The 9,896-nt window shown below is 54.1% G+C and overlaps 1 non-coding gene across 1 annotated transcript; it reads left to right on the top strand.

Moving 5' to 3' along the window:
- The first annotated feature begins 4,976 nt into the window (after positions 1–4,976).
- LOC132512412 (U6 spliceosomal RNA) lies at positions 4,977–5,078 on the top strand. The gene has a single exon (XR_009538142.1). It is a non-coding gene; the product is annotated as a U6 spliceosomal RNA (small nuclear RNA).
- The last annotated feature ends 4,818 nt before the right edge of the window (positions 5,079–9,896 follow it).

Genomic DNA, 9,896 nt, shown 5'->3' with positions numbered 1-9,896 from the left:
GCCTGCCTGGCCAGCCCAGTAACCATCGTCCCCTCCTGAGCTGCTGCCCACACCTCCACCCCCTGCTGCCCACCCCAGGATCTCCCCACCTGATGTCCAGCGGCCTCCTCTGCACACCAGTGACTCCCTCAGAGGAAGGTGTCTAGGCCCCAGGTTCAGTTTTCTCTCTCCCCAAGTAGGCAGTTAACCCTGGAGTTGGGAGGGGCAGGCTGTCCAGGCTTTCTGCAGTCTGGAGTCTCCAGCCCCTGTAGTCTCTTCCTTTCACTAAGCCCAGGGCCCCCAGCACTGTCTTCCAGCAGCTTCCACCGAGGACCTGGGTGATAGAGTGGGGGTGTGGACCCCCGGCATCGCTCACCAAATGACCCGTGCACCTGCACTTTCATCCCAGGAGAGGGACCATAGCTTTTATGATGTTCTCAAAGGTAGCTGCGCACCCACAGCTGCCGGGCCAGGGCAGAATGAGTACCCAGGAGGGAGGGTCTGGGTGTGACCCACAGGTGCCCCACACCCCTGCCCCCCCGGTCCAGCCCATCCCCAGTTGCTTTAACAATCAGTTTCACCAAAACCTCTCAGTGCCAGCAGGCGGCTGCTGTCTTCATGGAGCGTGCAGTGTCCCCTCCTGGCTCCCTGAGCAGGAGTGGCATGTCCACAGGGGCTCCTGTCTACACAGCGGTCACTTGCAAGGTCCCCAGCAGCTGGTCAGCCAAAACGCCACTGCCCAGGTTCCACTGCCACAGCAGCCTGCAGATGGGCTGGGAGCTGCATCTGTCTGCCTCCCCCAGTCACCTGGCCACTGTGCCACACCCCCCGCCCCCCCAGCAAGTGGCCAGCACTTCCACGTCGCCCTACAGGGGTGTTAATAAAGGACGGTGAAGTGCTGGGTCTGGTTTCTGTGTCCAGGCCACTAGCTAGTCTGCCTCGCTGTCTCAGGCTACAAGACCATCCTCTGCACCCTCCAAGGAGAGCTCTTGGGTTTATGGAGGAGTAGGGCCCAGAGGAGGGGAGAAGCTGCAGCCCTGCCTGGGTACACTGGGATGGCCTGTGGACAGATGGCTGGGGCGAGAGCAGGGCCTGCACATTTAGGGGTGGTCAGTGTTGAGGTCCTGGATCCAGGTCACTGTGGATCCCACAGGGCTGCCCCTTCCCAGCAAGCATCTGGTGCTACAAACCCCCTAGGAATAAGAGTTCCCAGTAGGACTGGCTGGTCTCCCTAGAGGTGCCCCTTGAGTCAGAGCCCTGGGGTTTTGGACACTGGCCTATTGTCCAGCAAACCCAGAAGGGCCTGGGAGACCCTGGTTCTATGGGCTGCAGACCCTCAGACAGACAGGCTAGGGCAGGAGCTGGTGAGAGTACCATCCTGAGGCCTTTTGATGTCCCAGGACAGGTGGAAGCTGCCCCAGGGCTCCTGCTGCCCCAGCCAGGGGACAGGACAGATGCCCTGGGCAGTTCATTCAGACATCAACGCCTCTGGCACCCTAGCCGTGAAGCAAGGAGAACTGTGGAGCATTTCAAGCAGATAAAAAGTAGAATTTTAGGTCGTGGTGATAGTTGCACAGCTCTGTAACCTGATAACCACTATATCGCAACAAAGCTGTTACTTTAAAAAACAACAGGGCTTCCCTGGTGGCGCAGTGGTTGAGAGTCCGCCTGCCGATGCAGGGGACACGGGTTCGTGCCCCGGTCCGGGAAGATCCCACGTGCCGCAGAGCCTGCACGTCCGGAGCCTGTGCTCTGCAATGGGAGAGGCCGCAACAGTGAGAGGTCCATGTACCGCAAAAAAATAAAAAATAAAACCCACATGCCCCCACCCCCACCCCAGCCTCAGCGGTGAGCTCTCACCAGACTCATGTTGAGGTGTTCACACCCCACAGACCCTCCCCACCCCTGGATTATTTGGAAGCAAATCCCAGATGTCCTGTCATTTATAGATAAATACTTCACAAGTCTCTGAAAATGCTCTTTAAGAAAATCTAACATAACTACAATAGTAACTAACACATAGGAAACAAAGTGGCCCGTGTTACCATCATCAGATTTCTCGGTTGCCACATGCGTGTTGTCAAGTTGGTTTCGTTTGAATCCAGTCCAGCTGAGGTCTCCTCCTCACATCTCTCTATTGCCGGCGTCCCCTCCCCATCCTTTCTTCACAGGATAAGCCAGGTCCTTGATCCAGCTGCCTCTCCTTCCTCCGTCTGTGAATTTCCTAAAACCAGCAGATGGATCTGGATTAGGGTCACATTTCTGGGCTACTGTACAGGGTATGGAGTGCATGTCCTGCCTCAGCGTTTGGGCGCGAGGCAGCTACTGGCCTGGAAATGCATGGTCGGTGTGGGGGGCTGGGGTGCGGGCCAGACTTCCTGGGCCCTGGGCAGGTGGGTGGGTGGGGGGGTCTCACAAGGAGCCTTGCCCTGGGTCTGGCCTGATGCTGCCCCCGCGCTCAGGCTGGAGCCCCGCTGAAGCGGCTGGAACCCAGAGCCCACACTGTAAAGCGGGAGCGGTGAGGGCACGTGGCTGTTCGTGGGGCAGGCTGCTTCTCTCGGACCCCTGGCAGGTTGAAAAAGCAGCGTAGTTCAGAAATGCTGACCACACAGGGCCGCGTTCTCTGTCCTGAAAGCTGCTTTGGTTTGGAGCGTTGGGATCCTCTTTCCTTGCCTGCGAAAGTGCCCGGGCAAGCCGGGAAGTTGGCATTTCACCAGCCTCCTTCCAGCCCAGCCAGTTCATGTGGCGCTCCCTGGACCAGTGTGTGGTGGGGGGAGGAGCCCCGTCTGGTTTGGGGCGGGGCACTGCAGGGCGGGGGTGCAGAGGGTAGGGAAGGGATGCTAGGTTTCCAGGTAGGCCATGGGGGTGGGCTTCGGGCACAGTGCCTGCCCACCCGCCCTGCAGAGGCCCAGCTTCCTGGACAGGGGCACAGAGTGGGGAAAGAAAACGAGGCAGACCGGGGGCAGCAGGAAGGTTGGGGCAGGTCAGGGGCAAGGCCCTTCCCCGGGGAGTTCTCCACTTTTGTGGGTTCAGAACCAGCCTGAGAAGGTGAGCTAAGCAGTGGGCCGGCCCCACCTGCAGGTCACCTGACCCCAGGTAAGGAAGCATGGATTTCACACTCTGGCAGGGAAGCAAGTTCAGCATTTCATGACTCAATCTCCACCTTTCTTTCTTAAAGAAAGACGATCGTTTACAAAAAGTTACACAATGAGTAGCCGTTGTCAAGAAGTTTCAACAAGGGTGCCAAGACAAGGCAGCAGGGAAGGACGGTCTTTTCAACAAATGGTTTTGGACGTCCACGTGGAAAATGAGCTTGGACCCTCCCACACACATGCACAAACCGCCTGGAAATGGATCACAAAGCTGAAACTATAAACCTTGTAGAAATGAACGAAGACCCTGCAAATGAGAACAAGCGGGGCTGTGTTCTCAGCTTGCTGTAGCAGGGAGACAGCCCCATCACTTGCATGTTGGCAGAGACTCAAAGGCAGGCAGAGGAGGGGCCAGCTTCATAGTGAAAGGGGGGCTCAGGTGTGCCCCGAGTGGGCTCGGGGAAGCTGTGGGCGGCCAACTGGAGGTGCTGCAACCTGTGTGGTTGCTTAGGGGAGCCTACTTGGCTTTCTCTGATTGGTCCTGAGCTGGAAGCGGAGGCAGAAATTAGGGAAGCTGGCAGGTGTTGGCCAAGTTTGGGCCGGTTGCTACAGGGGCTTAGAAACACACATCCACACAGAAACTTGCACAGGCATCTTCAGAACAGCATTACTCATAACGCCGAAAAGGTGGCAACAGCCCAAATGTCCGTTCCCTGATGAACAGATAAGTAAAATGTGGTATATTTTGTACAATGCAATACTATTTGGCCATAAAAAGGAAGGAAACGCTGACGCACTACAGCATAGATGAACCTTGAAAACATTACGCTGCGCTGGGTGGAAGAAGCCAGTCACTAAAGACCACACATTATTATGTGATTCCATTTGTATGAAGTGTCCAGATCAGGCAAATCCAGAGACAGGAAGTAGATTAGTGGTTGCCAGGAGCCGGGATGCAGTGTGAGGAAGGGGGAAGTGACTACTGAAGGAGACTGGTTTCCTTTTGGACTCATGAAAATGTTCCAAATGTAGTATAGTGATGGTCGCACAATTCTATGGATATACTAAAAATCACTGAATTGTGCACTTTATTTTTTTTAAATAAATCTATTTTTTGGGGGGGCCGCGTTGGGTCTTTGTTGCTGTGCACGGGCTTTCTCTAGTTGTGGTGAGCGGGGGCTACTCTTTGTGGTGCATGGGCTTCTCACTGCAGTGGCTTCTCTTGTTGGGGAGCACGGGCTCTAGGTACGTGGGCTTCAGTAGTTGTGGCAGGCAGGCTCAGTAGTTGTAGCTCGCGGGCTCAGTTGTTCCGCGGCATGTGGGATCTTCCTGGACCAGGGCTTGAACCCGTGCCCCCTGCATTGGCAGGAAGATTCTTAATGACTGCACCGCCAGGGAAGCCCAGATTGTGCACTTTGAATGGAGGGATTGTATGGTATGTGGTAACCAAGGTTTTCACTCCTTGACCAAACTCTAGCCAGGTTCCTCTGGGCCTGCTTCTGCATCAGGCCTAGAAAGCCTTGGTTTCTGACAGCTCAAGCCGCATCCCCGGGGTGACTCCAGCCCCCCTTAAAGTGCCCGCCTGAGGACGGGCATCTCGGGTCTCTGTGGGAAAACAGAGGCTTACCTTGGACAAGCGCTGTTCATGAACCAGATGGGGGTCTCAGGGTCCAGGCGCCTGCATGCTTTAACTGTCTGCTGCCTGACTCCACTAAGCTACCCCTCCCAATTCCCACATTCTCACTTTAAAACACCAGTCACCGCCACACAAATCGAAATTGAGTTCAATTCACCCTGGAATTGTCCCCACTGCGAGTATAGTGCTGATTAGAACCTGCCCTTTGCACTTCACCATCCAGCTGTGTTTATCTCTGACATCGGACTGTGTCTCAGTGATGCTGTCTGGTGCTCCCTCTGGCAGCACATATATGAAATTGGAATGATGCAGAGATTAGCATGACCCTGTGCAAGGGCGACACGCAGATTTGTGAAACGGTCCATATTTTTTCAATTTAAAAAAAAATTCAAGCAATACAGAATGGTGGAGAGAAGAGAGCAAAACAAATAAAAAATATGCTTCCACGTCTATCCATGCCTCGTCAGCCGGTGTGGGTGTAGATGACACAGAAAGAAAACTTCTCGTTAAGATGGGATCATATCGGGACTTCCCTGGTGGCGCAGTGGTTAAGAATCCACCTGCCAATGCAGAGGACACAGGTTTGAGCCCTGGTCCGGGAAGATCCCACGTGCCTCGGAGCAACTAAGCCCGTGCACCACAACTACTGAGCCAGCGCTCTAGAGCCTGCGAGCCACAACTACTGCAGCCCACGTGCCACAACTACTGCAGCCCGCATACCTAGACCCTGTGCTCTGCAACAAAGAGAAGCCACCGCAATGAGAAGCCCGTGCACCGCAACGAAGAGTAGCCCCACTCTCCACAACTGGAGAAAGCCCACACACAGCAACGAAGACCCAACACAGCCAATCAATGAATCAATCAATCCATCAATCAATCAATTTATTAAAAAAAAGATGGGATCACAGCATATGTCATCATTTATAATGTTTCATAAAAATGTTAAATCTCGTATTCGTTACATGTTTTGCTTAGAAGGGAAATGAATATATTTAACTTGGAAAAAAGAATTGGGTTGATGCAAGGAACACATTAAATGAGGGATGCAGGTGCCACGCCCACAGAGCCAGAGGTGGTCAGAGAGCCACACTGATATGATGGACCCTGGGGACTTTGGGGAAAAGAAGGGACGTGAGGACATCTTTGTGATGTACACACTCCTTACAAGTGCCCATCCTGCTCAGGCCCACCCCCTTTTAAAAAAATATTTATTTATTTGGTTGCGCCGGGTCTTAGTTACAGCTTGCAGGATCCCTAGTTGTGGCATGCATGTGGGATCTGGTTCCCTGACCAGGGATAGAACCCAGGTCCCCTGCATTGGGAGCACGGAGTCTTATCTACTGCGCCACCAGGAAAGTCCCTGCTCCGGCCCTTTGAACCAGCCCTTCGTAGAATTTTGGATCCTGGAATGAGGCTGCTGGCATTTGGGACAGCTGGGGACGGGGCGTGAATCTTGAAATCAGCCCAAAGGAGCACAGAGGGCCAGATGGAGCAGGTAAGGGCAGGCAGCCTGGGAAGGGAGCTGGCCTCCACCAGCCAACCCAGGGACGTGGCTGCGCCATCCAGGTCCTCCTTGCCCTACTCCCTTGTTACTGCCAATGGTCAGTCTATGTGTTTATAAATATTTGTTTCAAGTTGGTTCACCACAATACAAATTTGCACACACAGCAGGGTTTTCTGGGGATAATTTACTTCCTTCCAGACAAACCCGGGCCCTGACCCCTCCCCAGAAGAACAACCACTGCCACCAGGTATTTTCCCCACGTTGCTTAAATTTAACAGAAAAAATAAAAACAGAAGTGAGGTGGAAGAATCTCCAGTCATTGGAAAGTATTTATTTTTTACAAGAGATATTAGTTCCCAAAAGATGATGGAAACACCGGGAAAGAGGAGTCACTTGGTTTGGTTCCCCTCCTTCTGACACCACCCTCTCCCCCACCTCCTAACTGCTGACAAGCTGGAGGGACCAAAAGGCGGTGGCAGGAGCACCCAACACAGCACCCAGAGGCCCAGTACCACCTCTGGGAGGCTGCTCTGAGCTCGGCTCCCACAGCTGCCCTCCCCATCTCCAGGGGCTGGGCAGCGGCCTTCCCAACCACCCAACTGCCTGGCAGTGGCAGGGGCTGGGGGGCGTGTGCAGCTTGTCCTCATGGCCAAGTTGCCGTCCTGCTGGTGCTACAAGCTGGGGGTCTGTCCCTGGAGCTCAGATCCATGCTCGGTGGCCAGGAGGACCCCTTCTCAGGGCTGATGGGAGTGGGGATCCTGCCCTCTCCTTGCCCACACCTGTGACCCTTAAGGACGCCCATCCCGTTGTGTCCCATCCTCACAGCCACACTGTAATAGGGAAGAACTTTTGTATTCTATTACATGTTAATCGCTAAAGGGATGTTGCCTATAAGCTTAAATTATACATAATGGCCCATCTCTGGGAACCCTGCCTCCCAGGTAATGAGCATTAAGCTAAAATACCTTTGTTTAGCTCACAAGAAACATCCTGACCAGGCCCACCTGTGAATGACTGCCGAGAGGAAGAAATTAACACATCCCCTCCGGAGGCTGACCTGAACCAGGAAATGCTTGACTTTGACTCCCTCCCTTAGTATAAAAGAAGCCTGAATTCTAACTCAGGTAAGATAGTTCTTTGGAGCATGAGCCCACCATCTTCTCAGTTTGCGGGCTTTCCAAATAAAGCCGTTATTCCTTGCCCCAACAATTTGTCTCTCGATTACTGGCCTGTCATGCGGCAAGCAGTACGAGCTTAGACTCCGTAACACGCCATAGCTTTACATCATCGAAATCTAAACACTAAATGCTGTGTTTTGTGTATCTTTGTTGCACAGAGGTTTTGCCTCCGTCCCGTTTGTAACAGCTGAGCTCTGGTCCTGATTCTGCTCAAGGACGCCCAAGTCCCCCCCCCCAACCCCACCCTCCCTGGGGGCCTGGAGAGCCATCCAGTGTCCAGGACCGAGGGGGCCTGTCCCGGCCTCCTGGGAGGAGGCGGTTGGCGGTCCTGCCCCCACCCTGGCCTCTCCAGCAATCTTCTCACCCGCCTGCCCGGATTTCATTTGTGGGTGGTCTTTCCCAGAAAGGCTGGGCGGGGTCGGAGGTCTGGGGTCTGCCTGTCGCCTTTGGGCCTGAACCACAGCTTGGCTTCTGAAAGCTTCCAGATCCCACCTCCCCTGTAAACACTGACCCGATGCCCCACCCTCTCAGGGTGACAGGCTTGTTCTGAGTTGAGGCCTAAATGACTCTTTAGGCCTGAATGTCAGTGACAACCAGGATGTTTGTCTCGGGGTCGTCCTGGTACAGTTCCTGGAGCCACAGGGCTGCCCTTGGTCTGCACGTCAGCTCCTCCCAGTCCCTGCTTGGCCTCTGCGGTGTCTTCGAGGACATTTTCTGCCTGAGTTACAGGGTCACCTCTGACCATTTCTCTGCCCTCGACCTTCCTGAGTGTCTGTCCTAGCGTTTCTAGTCCGTGTCCTGCTGTCCACGCCCTCCAGCCCTTTGCTCCCTCAGCCGCCCCTCCCTCACCATGGCCGTGTCCCCTCCTCTCTGAGAGCGGACGGATAATTGGAGCGATTCCTCTAGTTCTTTCTGATGCCCTTGGCCCCTGATTGGGTTAACTCTCCATGACTGGGCGTTTGGCGTGTCTCCGCGCAGGCTGCGGACTTTCTTTTTCTGCCCCCCTTTCCTTCCTCTGTTTCTGGCACCCCATTTGCAGGTCACTCTGCCCCTTATCTGGGCCTGCCTCGTTTCTGACCCCGCTGCTCTGAAGCAGTTCAGTTCCCGGGCTCCTCGGGCGGCTGCCGTCCCTCCACCCTGGCCCAGGGCCTCCCGGGGGACCTGCCCCAAGAGGGTGGAGCCAAAGGGGGTGCTACCTGGCCGCCCAGTCCCAGGGCCGGTGCTCAGGGAGACCAGGAGCAGAGGCCTCCCCGCCCTCCGTGCGCTGGTCTCTCTGGCCAAGGTGCTCCAGCTGCTGGGTTCGGGCCTGCGGTGACAGAGCCGGGACGTGGCTCCCACGAAGGGGCTGCTGACCATCGGGCCGAGTGGCCTCCCTGTGGCTTGCGGCTCTCACAGCACGGCCACTAGGTTCCAGAGGGACCTTCCCAGAGCCAGTGTTCCAGAAGACCCCTTGAGAGGTTTTAATAGTTTCCCTGAGGGGACTTCCCTGGTGGTGCAGTGGTTAAGACCCCCTGCTCCCCAGGGAGATCAGCTCCGTGCTCTGCGACAACCTAGAGGGGTGGTGTAGGGAGGGTGGGAGGGAAGCTCAAGAGAGAGGGGATATGGGGATGTATGTATGCTTATGGCTGATTCACTTTGTTGTACAACAGAAACTAACACAGCATTGTGAAGCAATTATACTCCAATAAAGATCTATTAAAAAAAAAAAAAGACTCCGTGCTCTCAATGCAGGGGGCCTGGGTTTGATCCCTGGTCAGGGAACTAGATCCCACATGCATGCCGCAACTAAAAGTTTACATGCCTCAACTAAGGAGTCCACCTGCCACAACTAAGACCCAGCACAACCAAAAAAAAAAGTTTCACTGATGTGTCATTTATCCTAACACACGATGAACTGCACACAATCACAGTGCACAGTTTTAGAAGTTTGTGCAGACAATACACCCTGAAAGCATCACCCCAGGCCAGATGGCAAACATCATCCCCCCCAAAGTTTCCTCCTGACCCTCTTCATTCTCCCCATTCTCGGACAATCACTGACAGGCTGTAGATTCCTATAGATTCATTTCATGGATTTCTATACTCTATACTTTCATGTAATGGAAACACGTAACGTTCTCTCTTTTTGTCTGACATCCTGGCTCAGCATAAGTACTCTGAGGTCCATCCAAGTTGCTCACGACATCTTACGCTGGGCACCATCCCATTGTATGGACGGAGATGCCTCAGTGTGCTTGTACACTCACTCCCTGATGGACACTAGGGCTGTCTCCAGTTTGGGGATATTACAAATAAAGCAGCTATGAAAACTCGTGTACGATGTTTGTACGGACATACATGCACTTTCGTTTCTCTTGGTAAAAACCACTAAGAAAGTGACAAACTGTTTTCCAAAGTGGTTGTACCATTTTCATCCACTGGTAGCAGAGGAGTTTCAACTCCCACCAGCACTTGGTAGAGTCAGTCTTTTTAACTTTAGCCATTTTCATAGTGTGTAGTGGGGTCTC

This window comes from Lagenorhynchus albirostris, chromosome 20 (genome assembly GCF_949774975.1).
Source record: "Lagenorhynchus albirostris chromosome 20, mLagAlb1.1, whole genome shotgun sequence".
Lineage (NCBI taxonomy): Eukaryota > Metazoa > Chordata > Mammalia > Artiodactyla > Delphinidae > Lagenorhynchus > Lagenorhynchus albirostris.
Note: the sequence above shows the minus strand (reverse complement) of the source record. Positions and strands in the feature narration are given on the sequence as shown.